The following is a 27,933-nucleotide window of genomic DNA, read 5'->3' on the forward strand; positions in this document are numbered from 1 at the left end:
TCACTATGGAAACAAGTGCTAGTCATTTCAGCCTGACAGTTGGACTTTGATATCCGTAAAATCAATATCTAGCAGTTTTAATTCCAATATATTTGTAATACCATGTACTAAATACACATCAGTTCACTTCAATTCAGTTGCTCAGTCGTGTCTGACTCTTGGTGACCCCATGGACTGCAACACACCAGGCTTCCCTATCCATCACCAGCTCCCAGAGCTTGCTCAAATTCATGGCCATTGAGTTGGTGATGCCGTCCAACCATCTCTGTCATCCCCTTCTCCTCATGCCTTCAATCTTTTCCAGAATCAGGGTCTTTTCTAATGAGTCAGCTCTTCACATTAGGTGCCAAAGTATCAGAGCTTTATCTTCAGCATCAGTCCTGCCAATGAATATTCAGAGTTGATTTCATTTAGGATTGACTGGTTTTATCTCCTTGCAGTCCAAGGGACTCTCAAGTGTCAACACCATAGTTCAAAAGCATCAATTCATCAGCTTTCAGCCTTCTTTTTGGTTCAACAGTCCATGACTACTGGAAAACCATAGCTTTGACTAGATGGACCTTTGTCAGCAAAGTAATGTCTCTGCTTTTTTTTTTTTTTTTTGTCCTTCCCCTCGCCCTGCGCGTCTGTCGTACCTCGCCCAGGAGCAAAAGTCTTTTAATTTCATGGATGCAGGCACCCCCTGCAGTGATTTTAGAGCCCAAGAATATTCAGTCTGTCACTATTTCCATTGTTTCCCCATCTAATTACCATGAAGTGATGGGACCGATGCCCTGATATTTGAATGTTAAGTTTTAAGCCAGTTTCTTCACCCTCCTCTTTCACTTTCATCAGGAGGCTCTTAGTTCCTCTTCACTCTCTGCCATAAGGGTGGTATGATCTGCATATCTGAGGTTGTTGATATTTCTCCCAGCAATCTTGACTCCAGCTTGTACTTCATGCAGCCTGGCATTTCTCATGATATACTCTGCATATAAGTAGGGTGACAATATACTGCCATGACATACTCCTTTCCCAATTTGGAACCAGTCCATTGTTCCATGGCAGGTTCTAACTGTAGCTTCTTGACCAGCATACAGGTTTCTCAGGAGGCAGATAAGGTGGTCTGGTCTTCCCATTTATTGAATTTTTCCACACTGTTTGAGATCCACACAGTCAAAGGCTTTGGTGCACTCAATGAAGCTGAAGTAGATGTTTTTCTGGAATTCTCTTGCTTTTTCTATGATCCAATGGACATTTGCAATTTGACCTCTGGGTTCCTCTGCCTTTTCTCAGTCCAGCTTGAACATCTGGAAGTTTAACAGAAATGGAAATCAAGCCCCTATTACCCAAAAGTGTGTCCGCCTTGTTTGTTAAATTGGGGTAATAGAGCGAGGGATGGTTGAGATTTTGTTTTCATCAAGTACTATATTTGCCATTATATTAAGAAATAATTAAAAGTATGCAATTTATGTGTCACTTGAGCAAGTAAAGGAATAAATAATTGAAAGTATGTTTTTATGTTCCCTTGATTCGTGAAGGAGACAAAATAACTTAGACTAACAGCTAAATGGGCTTGCCAGTTGGCACTAGGGTAAAGAACCCACTTGCTAATGCAGGTAGATATAAGAGACCTGGGTTCAACCCCTGAGTTGAAGATCCCCTGGAGAAGGGCATGGTAACCCACTCAGTACTCTTGCCTGCGAATCCCATGGACAGAGGAGCCTGGCCAGCCACAGTCCATAGAGTCGCCAAGAGTCTGACACAATTGAAGAGACTCGCACGAATGAACACACGGACAGCTAAGTACAATGAGAAACAAACACACGCACACTCAGATGGGATAAAAATTTAAAAGAAAATTGACAAAATTTGGGGGGAAAAGTGAATGAGAAAATACTTACCAAAAGTTATTTCTTATTTCTTAGAATTCAAATCAATGAGTGGAATCAAATGAGTTACATAGCTCACATTATCCAGCTATTACGGTATTTTTCTGTGTCTAAGAACTGAGATGAATGTTTTTTTTTTTCCCACTTTAGCTCACTCACTAAACTTTCTGGCTTTCCATTTCCTTTTAGCTTCCAAATTAATGTGTGTAGATGGTATTATTAGGTTGCTCTTTCTACTTTTTCATTCTGTTCGTGGTTCCCAAAGCAAGAATACTAAAGTGGTTTGTCGTTCTCTCCTTCAGTGGACCATGTTTTGTCAGAACTCTCCACCAGGACCCATCCGTCTTGGGTGGCCCTGCACGGAATGATTCATATATTTTAGCTATTGTTTTTATTCTTTTCTCAGACTCTATAATTTTTGCTCTTGGTCTGTTTCCAGATTTCTCAAGCTGTCATGTGACTGAAAGCAAACACCCTGGTAAATACTTAATATTAACCTATAGATGACAATAACATGGAGTTGAATCAAAAGAGCCAGCAGATAGTTAACAATGAGATGTAGTGCCTCTAATCCAAAGCTGCATTTATGAAATGTACATTTGAGGCATCCAATGGATAGCTTCCTGAGAGGTTTCCGATTAAAATGCTTTAAACCCACAAAACTTCTGATTAAATCATGTCTTATTTCAGTATGTTCTTGATTATATACAGTAGCACTGGCCTGCTTCCTAAACTATCTGTGGAGAAGGATGCTTTTCACTGTTCTTCTTTATTTTATTTCTAGTTCCTTATAGACAAATAGTTTTATTTAAAAAAAAATGAATTTGAGTGGCAAAGTCAAACTTCCATAAAAGTTTCAAGCTACTATTCAGTCTGAATTTCTCTATCTTATTGTTGGTCATTAATTAATAGTTCTCAGACTTTGAAAACCAATGCCATTCTCTGAACTGTGTGTGAATAGTATTAGGTAATACATTAAGACAAACCATTTCATACGCAGAAAGTGATAAAAATGACTTCCTTTCCTCAAAAGCAGTTTTTGGAGGAAGGTCTCCTAAACTGTAAACATACTACAGGAGTGTGACTTGACTGTTTTCTGTATACCTCTAAGGAGTCCCTTTTCTTGTAGAGCTTGGCTTTCTTAAGACTAATGCTTCCACAAGCAGTTCTTTAGATCCATCCAGTTTTCAATTCTACATGCTTGTTAAATATTAACTCTCAATTCTCCAGACTTTGAGAAGAATGTCTTATAGACCAAATCATGTTTGAACACTTACAATGTGATGGAAAATGTCTTCATGATATACAAAATGCTTTTATTTTTTAAAATTAATTTTTATTGGAGTATAGTTGATTTACAATGTTGTGTTTGTCTCTGCTATAGAGCAAAGTGAATCAGTTATACACGTATCCATTCTCTTTTTGAGATTCCTTTCTAGTATAGGGCATTAGAGTGCTGAGTAGAGCTGCCTGTGTTATACAGTAGGTCCTTATTAGTTATCTATTTTATATATAGCAGTGTGTATATGTCAGTTCCAGTCTCCCAATTTATTCCTCCCACACTCCTTTCCCAGTTGGTAACCATAAGTTTTTTTTCTACACCTGCGACTCTACCTCTGTTTTGTAAATAAGTTCTTTTTTTTTTAGATGCCACATATAAGTGATATTACATGATGTTTGTCTTTTTCTGTCTGACCTACTTCACTCAATATGACAATCTTTAGATTCTTCCATGTCATTGTAAATGGCATTACATCATTCTTTTTTTATGGCTGAGTAATATCCCACCACATCTTTAACCATTCATCCATTGATGGACATTTAGGCTGCTCTTCTTAACACGTTAATTCCTTCCTCTCTTGAAGTAGGAGTCCAATGAAGGCAGGACATGCATGTGTTCCTAACGTACCCTTGTATCTACAGCCACTAGCAAAGAATCTAGCACAAGGCACTCATAGCCTACAAAACAGCTGGTACCAAAAGATGCAGCTCAGGGAGGACATTGAAGAAATAGGAGGAGAAAATATGTTTCTTCAAAAAATGATAGCAAATCATTGTGGGAAATTTGAATATGTGGTAAAAATCTCAAAACCTAAAAAGCCCAATTCAGAAACTAAAACTTAGAGCAGAAATCTGAACATTTAGAAAAAGGGACATAATTTTAAACAAACTATTTAAAAAGAAGTCATTGGCCTCTAAGGCTAGAAACATTTTCCTTTAAGTGGACCAGGAAAAATGACATTGAAATAATAAATAAGAATTTATCTAGCACATTTGACTTAACATTAAGCAAAATTTATGTATTTTTAATAATGTAATTTATCTTCATTGTTTTTCAACTTTTCCTCCCAACTTGTAGAAGAAGAACACATAGCTTTGTATTTTGTTCAAAGAATGTATATATTAATGATAGTGACAATGTAGTAAAAATGTAGCTGCCAGAATATATAAGTGAAATTGAGGGAAGGGAAAAAAGATAATGATTACAGTTGATGGAACAACTGATATGTGTGTGTGTGTGTGTGTGTATATATATATATATATATATCTTCACAAAGTTGGAAAATAATAAACAGATCAACAAAAATAATGATCACTGAAATCATTATTTTCTCCTCAAGTAGTAATTGAGGAGAAAAAGAGTGGTGTTAAGAGTGAGGAATCTAAACTTGATGAATAAAAAACTGAGTTATAAGTCTACTATCATAACCACCAGAGGAGTATGAAGTTGAAGCATTTAAAATTTGTATAAAGAAAACAATATATTCCTCAATGCATGGAATTACTGAAGGAAGAAATGGATTACATGTTTCATTTGGGGCCTTACTTGCTATTTGCATTAACAGTGGAATCAAATAGGCTTAAGTCAATATTCAAACATCTTACACATTCAATTCAGTTCAGTGCAGTCGCACAGTCGTGTCTGACTCTTTGCAACCCCATGGGCTGCAGCACGCCAGGCCTCTCTGTCCATCACTAGCTACCAGAGTTTCAAACTCTCGTCCATTAAGTGGGTGATTCCATCCAACCATCTCATCCTCTGTTGTCCCCTTCTCCTCCTGCCTTCAATCTTTTCCAGTGAGTCACTTCTTCCCATCAGGTGGCCAAAGTATTGGAGTTTCAGCTTCAGCATCAGTCCTTCCAATGAATATTCAAGACTGATTTCCTTTAGGATGGATTGGCTGGATCTCCTTGCAGTCCAAGCGACTCTCAGGAGTCTTCTCCAACACCACAGTTTAAAAGCATCAATTCTGTTAATTTTTTTTTTCTTGTGGGAAATGACAAAATTTCAAATATCATTTAAATACTAGGAGTCTTTTTAATGGAAGATATGTTCAAGATATTTATTTTATGCTATTGTAATAAAGTAATAAAATATGTAACATTTAAAATCTAAAAATTTTAAAAGAAAAAAAAAATAATAAAAGCATCAATTCTTCAGCATTCAGCTTTCTTTATAGTCCAACTCTCACATGCATATGTGACTACTGGAAAAACCCTAGCTTTAACTAGACAGACCTTTGTTGGTGAAGTAATGTCTCTGCTTTTAATATGCTGTCTAGGTTGCTCATAACTTTTCTTCCAAGGAGTAAGCGTCTTTTAATTTCATGGCTGCAATCACCATCTGCAGTGATTTTGGAGCCCCGCAAAATAAAGTCTGTCACTGTTTCCCCATCTATTTCCCCATGAAGTAATGGGACCAGATGCCATGATCTTAGTTTTCTGAAAGTTGAGTTTTAAGCTAACTTTTTCACTCTCCTCTTTCACTTTCATCAAGAGGCTCTTTAATTCTTCGCTTTCTGCCATAAGGGTGGTGTCATCTGCATATCTGAGGTTATTGATATTTCTCCTGGCTCTTGATTCCAGCTTGTGCTTCCTCCAGCCCAGCATTTCTCATGATGTACTCTGCATAGAAGTTAAATAAGCAGGGTGACAATATACAGCCCTGATGTACTTCTTTCCCTATTTGGAACCAGTCTTACACATTAGAACTACTTTTCTAGCTACTTTCATTTTCATGTCTTAGAAATCTCAGACAGGGTCTTAAAATGTGAGCTCAGAAACAGACTGAGCCTGGAGTAAGATTTCTTTCTTAGCTTCATTATTTTCTTGAGGAATTTCAATTGGCCGGTATGATTCTGAGAACAAATATTAAAAAATAAATAAACAAAAAAGCATGACATCACCTGACTCCTTCCATAATCCTCACCTCTGTTGACCTCACTGGTGACATGAAAATAGTATTATCTACATGCTATTTTTTCTCGTAATAATACTTTACACATAGGATATAAACACCTTTGAATTTATTTTTTTTTAATTTTCAATAAGCTATGAGATATTTATTGCTGTCTCCAATTTCCAAAAGAGAAAATCAAGACCCAGACAGAACTAAATTACTATCTTCATGCCACTGAGCTAGTAAACTGCTGGAAGTCCTGCTACATTTTGCCCACAGTAACACTTTCCTTATTTAAAATCAGCATGCTTCTTTCAATAATGATGGGGAAAATTACCTACTGTAAAAATAGCAAAAGTTTATTAGGCATAATTTTGATACATTAAAAACACAGAGTTTTATTTTTGAGTCTAAGTAAGAGAGTCGTTAACATCCATTTAAAATTTTACTACTTTTGGCAAATTTGGGCAAAAATTTAAATGAGTCAACATTTGTTTCTCAGCCCAACCTCTCTCTGAGTCATCTAGGATCGCAGCTTGCTTCCAGGCTACTCAGACTCAAGGGTGCCACGGTGGTCTCTAAATAATTTCAAGTACTTTCCCATTCTCCAGAGCATGACTTTATTAAGTTTTTCTTTATTTTCCTAATACAATAAGATTATTCAGAGTATAGAAATTCTACATTGAAATTAAACACTAAATGGAAGCCAAATATAAATTTTTTATATAAGACAACAGCTGCTCAATCTTATAAATACTTTCATTTCTAATTCATTGTCTAGATGTGTTACTTCCCATAGGAAATATCCATCTTTAAAAAGACCTTCTGGAAATAACTTGTTTCCTCATTTAGTATAAAAGTGTGTGTGTGTGTGTGTGTGTGTTTTAATTATGAGAACAGGTCTAAAGCTGGATTCTCTGTTTGCTCTATCAACATACTATATAATCTCAAGTAGTATCAGAATATTAACAGAAATTGGCTTTTCCAACTCACAGGATTTTTCCGGTGATAAAATTAAATAGCTTATTGGAAAGTTCTTTGCAAACTGTAAAATAAATAAGCATGTTTCCATTATTCCAAAGAAGTGATTAAAATGATTAGGTTTTCTAGCTGCTGCTACTGCTGCTAAGTCGCTTCAGTCACGTCCGACTCTGTGCGACCCCATAGACGGCAGCCCACCAGTCTCCTCCGTCCCTGGGATTCTCCAGGCAAGAACACTGGAGTGGGTTGCCATTTCCTTCTCCAATGCATGAAAGTGAAAAGTGAAAGTGAAGTCGCTCAGTTGTGTCTGACTCCTAGCAACCCCATGGACGGCAGCCCCCAGGGCCCCTCCGTCCATGGGATTTTCCAGGCAAGAGTACTGGAGTCGGTTGCCATTGCCTTTTGAAAGCAAATCAGGGAAGGATATAGTTTTTGGCAGTATGGGCAGTTCTAGGTCCTAATGAGTCATACTGGCCAGCTTATATTCATTCAATCCACTGACTATATGTGCAATGCAATGTGACCAAATTCATGAACTGGTTTTTTTTTTTTTTGTCAAAGATTGGAAGTGGTTTATCTGTACCTTCTCTTAAATTTTAAGGTATTTTCTCACTTGCTACCCCAAAGCCAAATCTAAACAAGCAAAGTATATCTTGAATAAAACCACTTTATTCTTGAGGAGCTATTCAAAAGTGCTAAGCCTGGATCTCAGTCAAAGGAACTAAAACTCCGTGGAAAATGTCAGCTAATTTACTTACACACATTTTCTTGTTAAGTAGAGCGATACACTTTCTTTGACAACATGCATATTTTCCTAACTCAACAATGCTTTATTTATTTCATCTTTGCTTTTCTCAGGAGCTATGAGATGATAAAATTTTTACTCAAGTATGCATTAATCATTCAAAAATATTCAGTTTTGAAGTAGAGTTACCTGATTGTCTGATTCATATTTTTAAGTAATTTTCTTGTGTATTTTTACAGTTAGAAAATATAATGTATTCATGCTATTTCTGAAAATATTCATATTGTGTTATGATAAACTGATTTTTAATTAAAGACATGCCTTATAATGTAATTTTGGTACTTCTATGTCTGGAAACTTGTATTTATATTTAAATGAATTATGAACACTTGTGAAGCATTATTTAATGTTCTCCTTTTCATTAATATCAGAGGATCCAATGAATCAATTGTTATTTCTTTGAAATTTGCTGGAATTATAGAAAATTCCTACTTCAGGGGATTGTAAAAACACTCTTCTATTAACACAAAAGATAGAAGTAGTAGGGTAATTTTGTAATATCTTCAAGCACCCCATTAAGCATAATTTTCTAAAATACTATTAAACGAGATCAGAAGTGAATAACAGTGATTTTCTTGTAGTGCTTTTCCAATCAGCATTTCTAGAAACAGTAATTTAAAGTAGATTGTCAATTATATTAAATCTTCCAGTTTCAATTTTATGATCACAATTTCATATGTATTTTATTGTAACAATTGTTATGAAATGTTTCAAATACTAACATATATATTTATTTATCCACCTCCTTTATTTATGCTGACTCCTGGAGGAGAAGGAAATGGCAACCCACTCCAGTATTCTTGCCTGGAGAATCCCATGGACAGAGGAGCCTGGCAGACTACAGTCCCTGGGGACATAAAGAGTTGGACACAACTGAACAAATAGCACACAGAGATACTGACTGGGGGCGTTCCAGGGGGCTCAAACAGTAAAGAATCTGCCTGCAGTGCAGGAGACCTGGGTTCCATCATTGGGTTGGGAAGATCCCCTGCAGAAGGAAATAACCACCCACCGCAGGGATGGGGGGGCCTGGTGGGCTGCCGTCTATGGGGTCACACAGAGTCGGACACGACTGAAGCGACTTAGCGGCAGCAGCAGCAGCCAGTATGCTTGCCTGGAGAATTCCATAGACAGAGGAGCCTGGTAGGCTATAGTCCATGGGCTCACAAAGATTCAGGCACGACTGAGCAAATGTACACATAACACACACATACTGACTAGAAGGTTCTCCCTCCATTTCTAAGATGTGACTTTTTTTCAACACGTGTGAGCAAGATCGGTCTTTTGTTATCCTATTCTAGTGGGCTGATTATGAGCCATGCTTATTCATTGGTTTGAGGTGGCAAACCACACATTTTTTTCCCCTGCTCTTATACCTGTTTTGAATTCCACGACTTGTGAATACTCTTGAGGTGGCATATAAGTTTATCAAGTAGTGGAGGAAATGATGATGTGTATTTATTTGCTTAAGTTTATCTCATACAGGTTTCACCCCTGCATGCACGCTAAGTCCCTTCAGTCATGGCTGACTCTTTACAACCCTAAGGACTATAGCCCTCCAGGCTCCTCTGTTCATGAGATTCTCCACTGGAGTGGATCCTGCACCCTCCTCCAGGGGATCTTTCCAGTCCAGGGTACGAACCTACATCTCTTGAGTTCTTTACCACCAGCACCACCTGGGAAGCCCACCCTAGGCCTACACAATCAAGATGGGTCCTGAGAATGGGACCCCAGAACCCAACTTGAATTCTCTAGGGAATTTTTATGTGCACTCATATATATGAGAAGGGCATTAGAACCAGAGAGTCATAAATATATGATCTATTTAAACTAAAGAACAACAAAATAAAAAATTGATACATTAGGAATACAAACTCATTTTTTTTATTTAAAAGATTTTGTGTGTGTGATATTTTTGTTTTCTTTCTTTTTTTTTTTTTTTTGGTCTCTTAAAATCCATATGCAAGTTCCACTGAAAATCTAAGATTGCAAACTTTTATCTGATTTTGAAACTAACAATCTTAGGGGCCCAACTGTTGTGAAACACCTACATTCAAACCATGTTCATTTATTTTCATGAGCTATAAATTGGGAAAAACATCTAGATTAAATATCTAGATAAGAGTAGGGGCAGAAACCACTCATTGGAGAAGAGTAGATGATGTTTTTACTGATTTAATACACTTTCATTGTGAATTTATAAAGTTCTTGGAGTCTAGATATACCAGAGGACAAAATCGACCAAAGAAAAGACTCTTGTGCCTAGGGCTTATGGTCTATCTAAAAGATAAATTCATGAATGGATTTATAAGACAGATTCTGTTTTTAGTATATAGGTGTGTTCTTATAAGTTTACAAAGGGCACGTAAGCAGGTAGATACAAAGGAAATGTGATTTTCATATTCCAGAATAAAGGAGATTGCAGAGAGAGGTGTTGTGGGTGTTTTCAGAACATTTAGCCACTTAAAGAGAGTGAAACCTAAGGAATCAACATCTCCAGCATGAATTAGAAAGATACATAACCTAGCATTATAAAATAATGACACAGAGAGACCTAACACATTTTACTATGTACTTCTGAAACATACAGGCTTCCCAGGCTGCACTCGTGGTAAAGAACCTGCCTGCCAATGCAGGAGACGTAAGAAGCAACAGGTTCAATCCCTGGGTCTGAAAGATCCCTTGTAGGAGAAAATGACAACCCACTCCAGTATTCTTGCTTGAAGAATCCCATGGACAGAGGAAGCTAGTGGACAATAGTCCATAGAGTCAGAAAGAGTTGGATACAACTGAAATGACTTAGCACACACACAATGAGATCTAAGAGCCTGTCAATGCAATATTATAGAAACAGATTTTCATATGGTTTTGTTGCTCTCATCTATGTACTTTCTCATGCTTCCTTATCAACTGGTGGAAAGTTGTTGATAAAAATATGTTAAAGTAGTAATTAATAGTAAGAATTTATCATTAAGAATAAAAATTTGATCTATTTTTAATATCTTAATTTGACTTAAAGCATAATAATTCTAAAATTATCTTAAAATTCAAAGTAAATTTCCAACTCATACGTAAGAGCTTGACATCTAGACTGTAAATGTTATGATTTTACTTTTGTAATCCATTATACTTTTACTGTTTACGTATAATGCATCTGATAAAATGCTACTCAACTAATAATTCAGTGATAAAAAAAATTTTTTTTCTTTTCTTGTACTTTATATCCATCAAGTTTTCAAATGGAAAACATTTGATAAATTCAACTGATTTAATTAAAATTATGTCATCCTGTAGTTGCAGCTGAATATTTTGCTGTCTTGTCATGTGTGCATCCTTAGTGAGCTTTTTAATATGCAGCATAGGTGTTTATTGAATACATTAGCCCCTGTGAGAAATTTCCACGATGGTTGGCTGTAATATTTGATTAAAATAAATAGCTCAAGAAAATGAAGCTGAGTAAAAGGTTAGCTTACTTATTAAGATGCTCACTGTCAGGCACTTCTTTGAAGTTAATGCAGAGTATGTGTTTTTACCTGACTACTAGGTGAATTATTTGCACAGAACAGCTGCAAAAGGTAAGGTCTGGCAGCACTTATGCTGAGATTATCTATTTAAATTGGAAATGCAGTTCATTTGAATATTTCACCACATTTTTGCATTCATATAAATGAGACATTCATATGTACACATATCCATTGATCCAAAGGGAAACACATGATTCTAATAGCTGTTGTTTATTAGGTACAATCGATGTGCCAGACGATCTAGTAGATGCTTTACATACATTATCTTGAATCACTTCCCCAAATATTAGGGGATCTGAACTATCGTGTGAATTTTATGGTTCAAAGCTCATAGAAAAACTGAGTAAACCCAAGAGGGTGGGTTTTTCACTGTTAAGAGTCAGGATTTGAGTGGGGTCTGTGAAAACACATGTCATGCTTTTCTGCAAGTCAGTTTTGAATGTTAGTTCTAAGCTGGGCACTGGTTTTGTAGTGAGGATGTGCATACAGTTATGAACAAAAGATGCATGTCCTGGCTTTGAGGAGAATGTAGTATATTTTTACTCATCACCTCCCTCCCATCAAGGTCTTTCTGCTTTCCTTCAGAGGTGCTATGTGATTGAAATATTTGCTGGCTCTCTTCTCCTTAGAGCACCTGAGTATGTTTGGGAGTGTTCTTATTGGAAAGAGAATATATTTCTAAGACTTTGCTGAAAAATTTTATTTCATTGATGACTAATATTGAATATCTTTATATATAATCAGGGAGTTCTAGATGCTATTGTAAAAAAATTGTGAGGCAGATGTTTAGTGTACTAGATTCTTTATTAGATGGTGGGTTTCAATGGTCTGGAGAATTCCACGGGCTGTATAGACCATGGGGTCACAGAGTCGGACATGACTGAGCAACTTTCACTTTCACACTTTACAATGGTCTACAATAGTAGATATGGCCCATACACTCAGGAACTTTTTAGTCTGGGGAAGTAAGAGATGTATAATTACTCTTATGCAATCTTGGACTTTATATACTGTACACAGCAAAGTGAAATTTTGTATTCTCCATCTTCCCTTGTTTATGTCATTGGAGACTTGATCTTGGTTTCAGCATAACTAGGCTATAAGTAGAATGAATCAAAAGTTTTCTAAATTGAAGGAGACATAAACTTAAGTTTACTAAATAACACAATGCTAATGTATTTTTTATGTCTTATAGCTAAAAATAATGGTTTCTATGATGATGTTTATTCAAAAAAAATTTTTTTTCAGAAGAAATATGTCTTCTTTTGAAAAAAAGATGACTCCATTATTACAACATAAAAATCAACTATACATTAATAAAAAAGAAAAAAAGAATTGCAGAGTTGTTTCTAAGGGAAAAGTGCATATGTTCTTCTAGTAAATATTATTAAGTAAAATATTTCTAATTTGAAAAGTAATTCTGAAGAATAACAACAACAAAAAAGCAACCTATTGACTAGATCAGTTATCACATTATTTTAATTGCTTAATAGAGTGTATTTTAAATGCTCTTTAGCTTTTTAAAAAATATTTTCAAGAATTATAGTTGTTGTGAAGAACATAGGAACTTCTTAACACTATCTTTAAAACTGCTCTTGGAGAAAAATAAATAGGAGAAAAAACATTGAAGAAAAAGTCATCACCATCATTTGATGTAAAGTGACAGATTCAAGGTTTCTGTTTAACTTTTCTATTAGAATCAGAGTTCAGTTGGAAAAGAAGTGTTTGAAATGAAAGCTTCATTGAAACTCTTACAATTCCTGTTTATTTAAATTTTTATTGTGTGAAAGTATAATAGCATAAATTTTATAATTTTAAGCAGCTTATAGTTCAGTGGTATTAAGTACATTCATTATTGTACAACCATCATCACTCTCTCTAGAACTTTTTCGTATATCCAGTATGAAATTCTGTAACTATTCCCTCCCCTCAATCCCTAGCAGTTTCTTTTCTCCTTTCTGTATCTATGAATTTGACTTCTCTAAGCACCGCATGTAAAGGTATTATACAGTATTTTTTCCTTTTGTGACTATTTGATTTTACTTAGCATATTTTTCTCAGGAGAAGGCAATGGCACCCCACTCCAGTACTCTTGCCTGGAAAATCCCATGGAAGGAGGAGGCTAGAAGGCTGCACTCCATGGGGTCGCTGACCATCGGACATGACTGAGCGAGTTCACTTTCACTTTTCACTTCCATGCATTGGAGAAGGAAATGGTAACCCACTCCAGTGTTATTGCCTGGAGAATCCCAGGGACGGGGGAGCCTGGTGGGCTGCTGTCTATGGGGTCGCACAGAGTCGGACACGACTGAAGCGACGCAGCAGCAGCAGCATATTTTTCTCAAGGTTCATCCATACTGAAGCCTGTGTCAGCATTCACTTCCTTTTTCAGGTTTATCCTGTTTGTTTTTTATATTAAATTAGAATTATACAGAATACCCATGTTGCAATCCCCAAATATAGTTTTGTCCTTTTTTTTTTTAACAGATTTTGATATAGAGTCAGTTATACTTAGAGATCCATTTGAGTCATTAAAATCAACACATTTTTATCTTTCCTTATATTGTTGCACATTTAAAAGTTAATTTTGCCTTTTGAGTTATCAGCCCTCTGTATTTCAAGCCTGTGTATCGAAGCAAGTATCTTCTAGTTAATTCATTGATTTTTACTCTGTCTCTCATGAGAACTCTAAGCACATAGTCTAAATAAGTGATTTTTTTTTCTTTACTATATATTATCACAGTTTTTACTTCTATAGTAATTGTTCATATTTTGAAATTGCATAGTAATATTTTCACACTGGTAATCTATTTTGCAAATCAGTGTGTATGTACATCTGTTTCACAATATATGCACATCAATATACTTCACATATGTAAGACAAAAGAGGGATTGAATCAAAGTTCTCAACAAGTGATCATTAGTATTTTCAGAAACATACTGGTTAGCTTTAAATATTTTTACTTATAGGTAATAGCATGAGTGTTTTACCAAGTACATTACTGATATAATTAATGTGAATTTTGTATCTGGCATCTCTGTACAGAGTAAAAGTTTGACAATGCTCCTTGTCTCTGATACTGATAAGTTTGATGAGTTAGTATGTAGAACATTTTTATGAAAGTTAATCCCCTTTTGATTATCTCAGGTGCTGAGTCAGACTTCCTCAATGACCAAAGGTTGATACCTAATCAAAATAGAAGGTATACAAATGGTCACTTACTTGATGATATTCATTTCTAAACCACATATTTTTTTAAATTTATCTTTTAAAGAGATCCCCTCCTAAAGCCATATGTCAGAATATTTAATATGAAAATGTAATTTGAGTCATTATTTTAAAGTCTTGCTTTGTAAATGTGCATGTAAATTTCTGGTATAGATAAATGCTGAATAAATGCATGTTGATGGTTTGAATGAATTACTACTGTATCTCTGTAATAGCTGATTCAAAAACAAATCACTTTTCACTATTGAGAACTCATTTCATGCTAAATGGTATGCTCTGTGTTGTATAAAAGACAGAAAATAAGCCTGAAGCTGAAAATCTGCTTAATGAGGCAGACGTTGACCTAATAAATGCATGCATAATTAAAAGTTTTGTTATGTTTTATGAAAGAATATAAAAATATGTTTAGAAAAGGGTAGAATAATAAGGATAATTCTGAATAGGGTAGGAGTCAGGGAAAGTTTCAATCAAACAATAATATTTAATCTAAATCCTGAAATTGGTAGCCAGCTAAAGACTGAAAGGAAGAACAAAGACCCTAAGCAGACAAAAACATGGAAAAGTCAGGAAAACGAAAGTCTTTGGAGCCTGGCAAGCAAGGTACCTTGTATGACTAGCTGAGGTTACAGTGGTAGATCTGATAACGTTAGGTCCATGTCACCATCTAATTCCAATGGGATGTTGTTGAGGGGCTTTAAATAGGGGAGAGCTATAAACTGGTTTAGATAGTAAACGTCAGTCTGGCTGGAAAAAAAAAAAAAAAAAAGAAGATGAGTCTGAGAGAAGTAAATTTGGAAATACAGAACCAGGAGATATATCCAGAAATTCAAGGAAGAGGTGGTGGTAACATGGAAGATGTGGTGGCAGAGAAGATGGAGAGAATTAGATGAACTGAAGATCTCTTTAGTAACAGTTGGATTTTGGGAATGAGAGGAGTGGAGGAAAGAGATGTATACAACTCCCAGGGGTCTAGAAGGAGCTACTTATGACATTAAGGCACATCTGTGAATAGTTGCTTTTGTTTCAATAGACGTTGTGGTCACAGAGTTTACAGCTGATGCTTCCAATCAAAAAGAGCAAGTTTAGTCATTCTCTCTGGGTCCTTGAATTGCGATAATTTACTTACATTGTCTCTCTAATTATATGGTGTCTGGTTAGCACCTCCATTTTTTCTCAATTTCTACTTCTTTTAATGTATAATATATCTATGTTCCATAGTTGGTTATAAAGGTAGAAAAGATAGGTGAAGAATGTGAAAAGGAAGTAAATTTTCAGTACATAAAATCAATCTCTAAAATGCAGTCTCCATTTCTTTCCCTCTTATTTAGACATACTACCCTTCTGCCCTTAAATAACTATTCTTCTACCTCCTGTCTACTTCAATGACTTAATTTAAGACAATGCAATTAAGAGAAAAACAAACAGATGAGATTCAAGAGCTTTCTTCTTTCCCCACAATCAGAATTCAAAGACTGCCTGCTGCTGCTGCCGCCAAGTTGCTTCAGTCATGTCCTACTCTGAGGACCCCATAGATGGCAGCCCACCAGGCTTCCCCGTCCCTGGGATTCTCCAGGCAAGAACACTAGAGTGGGTTGCCATTTCCTTCTCCAATACATGAAAGTGAAAAGTGAAAGTGAAGTCGCTCAGTCGTGTCCAACTCTAGCAACCCCATGGACTTCAGCCTACCAGGCTCCTCCGCCCATGGGATTTTCTAGGCAAAAGTACTGGGGTGGGGTGCCATTGCCTTCTCCGCAAAGACTGCCTATAAGCCTATTTAGGCTCTTTGGAAACAACTTTGCAAAGAATAACAAAGTTACCATTTCAAAAATCTCTTGTGGATACAGGGAAATATATGCGGAAAAAAAAAAAAATGCCTGAACTGTAAGTTTTGGAATGATCTCTTAATGACAAATAGACATATTTTCATTTTTGATGAGAACTTGTTTGTTTTTGACATTGAAACTATATATCGTAGGAATAGCATATAAAACATGTGAATCATATGTTTATATATTGTATGCTTATGTTGTGATGCTTTAGTACCTCTTTGATTATTATTTATGATCTAATTTTAATTAGCATTTTATGATACTTAAGGAAGACATTATATAATAGGTCAAAACATGAAACTAGTTTTATAGATATCTTTGTCCTAATCCTGAATTCACCACTGCTTGGATAATATCTGGCTACCATGATAAACTTTCTGAATCTCAATGTTCTTATCTATAAAACATGACAGACAATAGCTGTAAAACAGCTATGACAGCTGATTAAGAAATTTTAGCTTTAAAACTAGCAATGGCAAGTGATTAAGAACCCTGTCACAACACATGGACTTGGTCTGTATCTATGTTTACATGGTGCTAAGTCATAGGTCAGATTTACTCAACAAACTTTTTTACTCTAGGTCAAGTTTCATTTGAGGAAATAGCCTTAGAGCAGTGAACAAGACTATCGAGGTCCTTCTTCTCATGCAATTTATATCCTAAAATCAGAAAATAATTCAGAATATTTTAAAAATCTGGAAAATAGTTTCAGTTATCTGTACTATGGAAAACAAACAAAATATAATAAGAGAATGACCAGCACAGGGTATATCAGGGTCTCATCCAGATGGTTTATTCCAGGAGATTCTTTGAGACCAATATCTGAGCCCTGTGTTGGAAGAAGGAAGAAGTCTTGCAAAGACACATGGGCAGAGGGATGTACAGGGACTGAGGCAAAGCTTTCTCTGTGGAAGACACAAGCTTGCTATGTTCAAGGACCAAAAAGAAGATGGTCAACTGTAGCTTTGACAGCAAGGGTCAGTGTTGGGAGGAGATACAGATGTCTGACAAGTTATTTGCATGACTTAACAAACAGCTGTTAAAATGAATGTAAATGACTATCCTGAGGGTGTGCTGACTAGACTGTTCCCAATGCAAACTTACCTCCACCATCATTCAAAATTATCTGCTTAGCTCTTTTTTTTTTTTTTTTTTGCTTAGCTCTTATTGAAAATAAAAATCTTAGTGAAATGCTAGGGATTGAGATATTGTTCTAAAAAATAATACTGAAATGTTCTAATGTCTTAAAAAGTAATTTATTTGCAGATATTAATACTTAACCATTGTAAGTAGCAAATAACATGATGAAAGTCATAACTCTGCCATACAATATGGTTGGAAATCACAAGCTTGAAAACCAATAATTTTAAGGCTTTGATATGGTCACATCCACAGAATTTTAAAGCAGAATTACTTTAGTATTTCCATCACATTTAATTCTATACTAAATCTGTTTTTTAAATGTGCAAAACAGCCATAAAGTAGGCAAGTGTGATTCTCGACATAAGGATATATTAAAAGCAAATTAGTCTCCCTGCCATACTTGATATTCTATGGAAGATAGTGTATTATTTAAATAACCAACGAAGTGCACATTGAGGTAGATAAAAACAATTCACAAAGACATTGTTTTATCCAATGGTAGTCTGATAGAAGTTATGTGTTCATTTTGGTATAAATTTTAATAGAATATGTGTGAGAAAAAAATAATATTTCATGGAGAGGATATGTCAAGTAGTAATAACTCACATCATGGACTTCAATAATGATATAAGTTTCAAAGCTTGTATATTCAATGAAACAATATTTTATCTGTCCACCTCCGGTTAAAGAAAACAGAATCCGCATTGTCTGTTTCAACAGAGGGGATTTAACACGAGGAGCGAATTCAGAGAAGTTAGGAGGGAGATATGTCCACACTTACCGGTAGCCCATATCCAATCTTGGTCTGGGGAGAAGGAAAGGATTTGGTAATTACAGAATTCAGGGGCCAATGCAACCCAGAAGGGAATAAGGGGAAAGTGGACACAGGAGGGGTTTAGACAACTGGGCCCACCTGATTGGACCTTAAATCATGGAGGAAAGATCACCTGGTCAGATCTGAAGTCCAAGGATTTAAAGCTACCACCTGTATTGCCACAGGGAATCATGGAGAAGGAAGCAAATTCACCCCTCTTAATTGCCCTCTGGTTTCCCATCATTACTTTCTGTTAATCAAAATTAACTTGAAACGTTGTAGGCAAAGGAAACTTAGGTGATGTCATTTTCTGGTTTCAGCCCCTTGACCTCTGAGCAGCTGCTGCTGCTGCTGCTGCTAAGTCGCTTCAATCGTGTCCGACTCTGTGTGACCCCATAGATGGCAGCCCAACAGGCTCCCCCGTCCCTGGGATTCTCCAGGCAAGAACACTAGAGTGGGTTGCCATTTCCTTCTCCAATGCATGAAAGTGAAAAGTGAAAGTGAAGTCGCTCAGTCGTGTCCAACTCTTAGCGACCCCATGGACTGCAGCCTCCCAGGCTCCTCCATCCATGGGATTTTCCAGGCAAGAGTACTGGAGTGGGGTGCCATTGGGTAAAAAAATGAATAAAATAAGGCATGGATCTGAGAGTCAAAAGGGAAAGGACTGGCATACATGTCAGTTATAAGACTTAAATGCAGGATTAGAGAACGAATGTGCCAGAAAATGTGTACTTCCTTTCAGAATCAGAGTCAAAAGATCCTCCTGAATTCTCAGTGGTGCCAAATCAGAAAGACCTTTTCTAATGATTTAAGAAAAACAGTACAACATCTAATTTGAAATGACAACCTGAGGCCTGACTTTCCTCATCTAATTTGAAAATCTAAATGTCACTTTAATCATTTATCATTATTCCTGAGTGTGAAAAGAACTCCTAAGATTATTTGATTCCCCTTTGAACTTTCTCCCACCTCCACCTCTTCCTGTGCTCATAAATGCAGCCTCCTTTCGAAAGGACATGCTAGTACTGATTTGATGCTCATACTTCACAAAAATAGATAATTTTTTCTAGCATTTACAGTAGGAAGTCAAAGATTTTTCTAGCAGTTTGACACTGTGCACTGGAAAAGTTTTATGTAATTAGAAAAAGAAAATTGCACTAGACAAATGTAGATAGATGGGGTATTTATAGCTTGGTCTAAGTATATAATGGTTATACATAGAGTGAAATTTAAAGTTGAACGACAGGTAATACATCTCCACCTCTGGTGCCATGCCTCCCCTGATCTCATATTGTCCATTCATCTATTCTCTCTCCTTCATGATAGTCAGGTCCATCATTTATTAGTCTCCCATCCATCTTCTCTGTCTCCTTCTGGGTCTTCCTCTCTGAGATTTATGCATGGCGCATATCCAGTTGCCAGAACACTCATTTCTCTTCCTTCACTTTCCCATCAGAATACTTTTCCCAACTGAGACCTAGACTCGCCTGCTATGCCTGGTGATTTTTAAATCTCTGAGGAATAAAATGTGTATAATTGACAGATTTACCAGATTTTTTAACTACAGGTAAAATGGTCTTCAGACATATAGTTTACATCACTATTGTATGCATATTTTTTCCTAAACTTGAGCAATGAACAGACTTCTTTTAGGGAAAAAAGCATGTCAGTTTGAGAAATATTGACTCGTTAAGCTAAATTTTCCAATGGAAATATAAATAAATAAATCCTAATTATGCTTTGTTATTACAAAGACAGTTGTTAATAACTATAAATGTATGGCGTTTTATATTTTAAGATGACAGGCTAGTAGAATTATTTTAAACAGTGGTTTTGTAGAAATTCTCAGACCTCCCAAAGAACAAGAAAAGCTTTTTGTAAGACTTTCATTCTGAAAACCTGTTGTGTCCAACCTGATGAAGAAATAGAATGGCAATATGAAAAGAAAAAAATCAATGTGCTTTTCATAAGGGTCATTATCTACTATGAGCTAGTTGCTTTATTGATTTTATGGATAATGCAAAGAAGGTTAAATAGTATATGCACTTCCATTGTTATGGACAAAACCAACCTAGGAAAGTTACTAACTATAGATATAAAATGAGCTGTAACTTGAAGGATTTGGATTGGTAGAATAGAAGCAAGGCTATGTCAGGACCATTAACAACAGAGAAAAATTAATGTATAGGATGGGATCGGTCTGCTTGCAGTGAACCATTGATTTTTCAAGTTATGTCCCACTGACTGCCAGGGTTTCATATACTATGCAATTGTGTGGTTAGGCTTCCATTTTTAGAAACATTTAACATAACAAAACAGAAATATAATTGCCATACATATTCAATTACATAAATTAATTTGAAGTCTTAGAAGATCAACAAATGAATTTGCTTGTGCTGCCAAGCTAACTCATTGTTGAGTGTGAACGGTTGCAGTCCCTTTTCATCTCCATCTATATATTTCGCTCTTCTGTAATTAAGCTATTGATTAAGAAGTTGTAGCTTCTGCATTTTTAAAAATACAGAGGTGAGAATGGGGGCACCCATTAAAAAGCACAAAATAGCATAAGCATGCCATGTTTAATTAAGACAAGCAAGATTCATATATTTAGTACGTGTTCTGGTCACATAATAATATAATAGCCATGGTGTAAAACAAGTGAATATGATCATTCAGATGATGTTTCTGTTGCATTGTATTTAGATTTTTTTCTTGGAAAGGGAAACCCAGCATGTTCCAACAATTTCACTTGGAGGGAACTACCAAAAATAAATGTAAACATGTAACCACACAAACATTTGCATGTGCTTGTTCATAGGAGCATTATTCATAATGGTTGAAAAATGTGAATAGTTGAAATATTCAGCAACTGATAAATGGATAAACAAAATGTTGTATATCCATACAGTGGAATATTATTTTATAATAATATTCTAAAATATTTTTAAAAAATAGGAATGAAGTGCTGTTACATGCATTGCATGAATATAGTACCTGTAAAACAGTATGCTAAGAAAGAAGCTAGTCATAAAAGACTACATCATGTATTATACCATTTATAGGAAATGTCCAGAAAAGACATATATGTGTGCACTAAGTTGCTTCGGTCATGTACAACTCTGTGCGACCCTGTGGACTGCAGCCTGCCAGGCTCCTCTGTCCACAGGATTTCCCAAGCAAGAATACTGGAGTGAGTTGCCATCTCTCCTCCAGGGGATCTTCCCGACCCAGGGTTTGAACCCAGGTCTCTTATGTCTCCTGCATTGGCACACTTGAAGTAGAGTAATTATTGTCTAGGGCTGGTTGGTGGCAGGAAGGATGGAGGGGGAGAAGAGAGAGAAAAGGGGAACTGACAGCTAGTGGGCATGGAGTTTCTGTGTGATAATCGAAAACTAGATTATGCTGATGGTTGCCTAACTCTGTATATATACTAAAAACGGTTGAATTGCAAACTTTAAATAGGTGAATGTTATAGCATATTAATTTTAGCTCAGCAAAGCTATTAGAATTAAATTTTAGATGTATATTGTCAGGTATTAGGTTGTTAGTACCTGAAAGAGTTGTATTAAGAAATGTAAGTGTTGGTCAGTCATGTCTGACTCTTTGTGACCCTATGAACTGTACCCTGCCAGTCTCCTCTGTTCATGGAGTTCTCCAGGCAAGAATACTCGAGTGGGTTGTCATTCTCTTCTCCACGGGATCTTACCAACCCAGGGATGGAACCTGGGTCTTCCACATTGCAGACAGATTCTTTACCGTCTGAACCACCAGGGAAGCCCAAGAAATGTAAAATGTATCATCAATTAATTGAAAAGTATTGATTAATTTCAAAGAATGCCAGATGAGTTCTGAAGAGACTAAAAACAATGAGTAAGATTTGCTCTTGAATTCAACTAACACCTTCTACAGTTGAAATAAATACATATTATTGTGAATTTGCAAAGTACTCAAAAATGTTGCAAAATGTCTCTTAGAAAAAGGTCATTTTAACTTCTAGCTAGTAAGACTATGAAAAAATTTCTTAAAATTAATGAATTATCTAAGTAGGAAAGAAACTATACATCCAGAACTTAAATAAGAAACCTATGAGAAAGTTCTTAAAATTTTTTGATGTTTCAGGTTTGATAGAGCATGATTGGATAAAGGCATTATAGACACTATCAAAAAGCTGATGGCTCCCAGTCCTATGGGATTCTACCAGTGATGTAAAATATGGGTTGAGAAGTGAATCCTGATTTACCAACTATCTAAGCAATTATAATCACAGGCTATTCTATAATAAGCAATGGCTATTATATAGAAATCTCTACAAAAATGCATCTAAAGAAGTGTGATATATAACTGAAAAATAATATAACACCTATAGTCAACAAAATTTAAATTTTGAAATATTTTGCTGCTCACCCAAAGCAATGATAGAATCATTCTCTACTCATATCTCAAAAGAATCAAGGTCCAGTTTCTAAACCCAACAGATTTGGGAGATGAAAGCTTAGGAAAAGTATTTCTTTTAGAAGTAAATAATAATCGCAAGTAAACATCTCAGTTTTATAGAAATGAATATTCAAATTTATTATTTAAATTTGTTATTTATTTCAGTAGGCATTTGTACTTGTTGAAGTGGAATTTCATAATTGATGGTCAAAGGCTTGCATATACTAAATGGTCCTAAACTAGATATTTGATGGTAAATGTATAGAGATGAAGACAGAGTTTGCAACTAGGAGGAAAAGATACAGCGATGAGAGACAACTATCATAATAGTATTCTTTAAAGATATTATTAAAGCAATTCTAAAGAGTAGGTAAGGTTATTCTCATTAAAGATGAGAATGTTGAGTTTTAGAACATTCAAACAACTTGCACACCTGTACACAGCTAAGAGAAGCCAATTTGTCTGACTTCGCTTTCTTGTTCTTTAACTTTACTCTGATTTTTCCAGTCAGGAAAAATCCAGATGACTTGATGTCAATTGAGGGTCACAAAAAGCTCTCAGTTGAGCTGATGGCCTGAATCATTAACTTACATAGACATTCTTAGAGGAAAACAATTTCTTAGATCAAGGAAATTTTATCCGGTGTTTTGCCAGTAGTCAGAGTACAGGGCTCAGGGGAATTGCATACAAGGAAAGGATGTTTTGATGAAGAGAAGTGATCTAAGTGTCCCAAGACTCTTCTTAGGGTTGACAACACTAAATATGTTGAAATGCCCTTGTGAAACACCTTATATGTTCTGGAACTTCTGTAAAAGATACTAGTGACAGATGGTGAATGGGGTCACTGATAAACTTCTGTGATGTTTGAAGGATTTATTTGGATAGCAAATGGTTTTGTGTGTCCTCTATATTTAATCAGTAGGAGAAAATATGAACATTTTTAGTAAAATGTGATTATGCTCATATCTGACTGCTTGAATTGGAGATATTGATTTTTTGTTTTATATGATAGAATAAAACATGTTACTGTCATATTTATTAAGTACAATAATATTGCAGGCTGTTGAATATCTTTAAATGGGGAGTTATTCCTATTCTTTATGTAGAATTTAAAGTAGGTAATACCGTAGCTTGATTAGAAGTATTATGTGTCACTTCTACTTGATTATGAGTAGAAGTGTCAATGCAACAGAAAAAGGAAAAAAAAAATTCCTGTGGAACATATACTTCCATCATTCACAGTGTTGAATGCCTATTCAAAACAGAATTTTAACGGTTATTTTAATTGCAAATAAAAGCACAATGAATGCAAAATGATTTATGCAGTTTGACCTAACTGTAAATTGTATAATTTTAGTTCTCATGTTTTCTGTTGCACCAGAAATGCTATTATAGTTGAATATTACTATTTTATATTATCAACTTTAAAAAATATTTAAAGCCTTCCATGTATATAATATTTATCAATATGGAGTAAAGAACAAACATCTCTTAAGGAAAAATGAGAAGTCAATCGAAATTTTGTACCTCTCGTTAGTAGAAAACATCAAAGCCCAAAGATTTAACATAAAAAGGGATAGATACTATTATTTTTATTTTAAATATAAGAAAATTGAGTCTTTGAAAGCTGTTAACTTTGCTAACACCCAAAAAAGATGTCCTTTTCATTATAGGGGACTGGAATGCAAAAGTAGGAAGTCAAGAAACACCTGGTATAACAGGCAAATTTGGCCTTGGAATACAGAATGAAGCAGGGCAAAGGCTAATAGCATTTTGCCAAGAGAACACACTGGTCATAGCAAACACCCTATCCTAACAACACAAGAGAAGACTCTACACATGGAAATCACCAGATGGTCAACACGGAAGTCAGACTGATTACATTCTTTGCAACCAAAGATGGAGAAGCTCTATGCAGTCAGCAAAAACAAGACCAGGAGCTGACTGTGGCTCAGATCATGAATGCCTTATTGCCAAATTCAGACTGAAATTGAAGAAAGTAGACCACTAGACCATTCAGGTATGACCTAAACCAAATCCCTTATGATTATACAGTGGAAGTGAGAATAGATTTAAGGCACTAGATCTGATAGACAGAGTGCCTGATGAACTATGGATGGAGGTTCGTGACATTGTACAGGAGACAGGGATCAAGACCATCCCCATGGAAAAGAAATGTAAAAAAGAAAAATGGCTGCCTGGGGAGGCCTTACAAATAGCTATGAAAAGAAGAGAAACAAAAAGCAAAGGAGAAAAGGAAAGATATAAGCATCTGAATGCAGAGTTCCAAAGAATAGCAAGAAGAGATAAAAAAGCCTTCCTGAGTGATCAATGCAAAGAAATAGAGGAAAACAACAGAATGGGAAAGACTAGAGATCTCTTCAAGAAAATTAGAGATACCAAGGGAACATTTCATGCAAAGATGGGCTCAATAAAGGACAGAAATGGAGGGATCTAACAGAAGCAGAAGATATTAAGAGGTGGCAAGAATACACAGAAGAACTATACAAAAAAGGTCTTCATGACCCAGACAATCATGATGGTGTGATCACTCACATAGAGCCAGACATCCTGGAATGTGAAGTCAAGGGGGCCTCAGAAAGCATCCCTACAAACAAAGCTAGTGGAGGTGATGAAATTCCAGTTGAGCTATCTCAAATCTGGAAAGATGATGGTGTGAAAGTGCTGTACTCAATCTGCCAGCAAATTTCGAAAACTCAGCAGTGGCCACAGGACTGGAAAAGGTCAGTTTTCATTCCAATACCAAAGAAAAGAAATGCCAAAGAATGCTCAAACTACCACACAGTTGCACACATCTCACACACTAGTAAAGTAATGCTCCAAATTCTCCAAGCCAGACTTCAGCAGTATGTGAACCATGAACTTCCAGATGTTCAAGCTGGTTTTAGGAGAGCCAGAGGAACCAGAGATCAAATTGCCAACATCCTCTGGATCATGGGAAAAGCAAGAGAGTTCCAGAAAACCATCTATTTCTGCTTTATTGACTATGCCAAAGCCTTTGACTGTGTGGATCACAATAAACTGTGGAAAATTCTGAAAGAGATGGAAATACCAGACCACCCGACCTGCCTCTTGAGAAACCTATATGCAGGTCAGGAAGCAACAGTTAGAACTGGACATGGAACAACAGACTGGTTCCAAATAGCAAAAGGAGTACGTCAAGGCTGTATATTGTCACCCTGCTTATTTAACTTGTATGCAGAGTACCTCATGAGAAACGCTGGGCTGGAGGAAGCACAAGCTGGAATCAAGATTGCCGGGAGAAATATCAGTAACCTCAGATATGCAGATGACACCACCCTTAGAGCAGAAAGGAAGAGGAACTTAAAGAAGAGGAACTAAAAAGCCTTCTCATGAAACTGAAAGAGGAGAGTGAAAAAGTTGGCTTAAAGCTCAACATTCAGAAAACTAAGATCCTGGCCTCTGGTCCCATCACTTCATGGGAAATAGGTGGGGAAACAGTGGAAACAGTGTCAGACTTTATTTTTCGGGGCTCCAAAATCACTGCAGATGGTGATTGCAGCCAAGACATTAAAAGACACTTGCTCCTTGGAAGGAAAGTTATGACCTACCTAGATAGCATATTGAAAAGCAGAGACATTACTTTGCCAACAAAGGTCCATCTAGTCAAGGCTATGGTTTTTCCAGTGGTCATGTGTGGATGTGAGAGTTGGACTGTGAAGAAAGCTGAGTGCTGAAGAATGATGCTTTTGAACTGTAGTGTTGGAGAAGACTCTTGCAAGTCCCGTGGACTTCAAGGAGATCCAACCAGTCCATCCTAAAGGAGATCAGTCCTGGGTGTTCATTGGAAGGACTGATGCTGTAGCTGAAGCTCCAATACTTTTGTTACCTTATGGGATGAGTTGACTCATTGGAAAAGACCCTGATGCTGGGAGGGATTGAGGGTAGGAGGAGAAGGAGACGACAGAGGATGAGATGGCTGGATGGCATCACCGACTCAATGGACATGAGTTTGGTTGAACTCCGGGAGTTGGTGATGGACAGGGAGGCCTGGAGTGCTGCGATTCATGGGGTCGCAAAGAGTTGGACACGACTGAGAAACTGAACTGAACTGAACTGAAGTTTGCTACTATTTACTGGCATCTAGTGTTAAGACCCAAAACTCAGCAGTGGCCACAGGACTGGAAAAGGTCAGTTTTCATTTGAATCCCAAAGAAAGGCAATGCCAAAGAATGCTCAAACTACCTCACAATTGCGCTCATCTCACATGCTAGTAAAGTAATGCTCAAAATTCTCCAAGCCAGGCTTCAGCAATATGTGAACCGTGAACTTCCAGATGTTCAAGCTGGCTTTAGAAAAGGCAGAGGAACCAGAGATCAAATTGCCAACATCTGCTGGATCATAGAAAAAGCAAGAGAGTTCCAGAAAACCCTCTATTTCTGCTTTATTGACTATGCCAAAGCCTTTGACTGTGTGGATCACAATAAACTGTGGAAAATTCTGAAAGAGATGGGAATACCAGACCACCTGATCTGCCTCTTGAGAAATTTGTATGCAGGTCAGGAAGCAACAGTTTGAACTGGACATGGAACAACAGACTGGTTCCAAATAGGAAAAGGAGTACGTCAAGGCTATATTTTGTCACCCTGCTTATTTAACTTCTATGCAGAGTACATCATGAGAAACGCTGGGCTGGAAGAAACACAAGCTGGAATCAAGATTGCTGGGAGAAATATAAATCACCTCAGATATGTGGGTAACACCGCCCTTATGGCAGAAAGTGAAGAGGAACTCAAAAGCCTCTTGATGAAAGTGAAAGTGGAGAGTGAAAAAGTTGGCTTAAAGCTCAACATTCAGAAAACAAAGATCATGGCATCCGGTCCCATCATTTCAGGGGAAACAGATGGGGAAACAGTGGAAACAGTGTCAGACTTTATTTTGGGGGGCTCCAAAATCACTGCAGATGGTGACTGCAGCCATGAAATTAAAAGACGCTTACTCCTTGGAAGGAAAGTTATGACCAACCTAAATAGCATATTCAAAAGCAGAGACATTACTTTGCCAACAAAGGTTCATCTAGTCAAGGCTATGGTTTTTCCAGTGGTCATGTATGGATGTGAGAGTTGGACTGTGAAGAAGGC

General features: G+C 36.4%; 1 protein-coding gene across 1 annotated transcript in view; it reads left to right on the forward strand.

Moving 5' to 3' along the window:
- Nucleotides 1-27,933, forward strand: part of SGCZ (sarcoglycan zeta) — a 404,913-nt gene that overhangs the window by 140,856 nt on the left and 236,124 nt on the right. The gene's annotated exons all lie outside the window — the stretch shown is intronic.

The sequence above is a fragment of the Bos grunniens genome, chromosome 27 (genome assembly GCF_055505025.1).
Source record: "Bos grunniens cultivar Pamir isolate PY7600 chromosome 27, Bosgru_T2T1.0, whole genome shotgun sequence".
NCBI classification, from domain to species: Eukaryota; Metazoa; Chordata; class Mammalia; order Artiodactyla; family Bovidae; genus Bos; species Bos grunniens.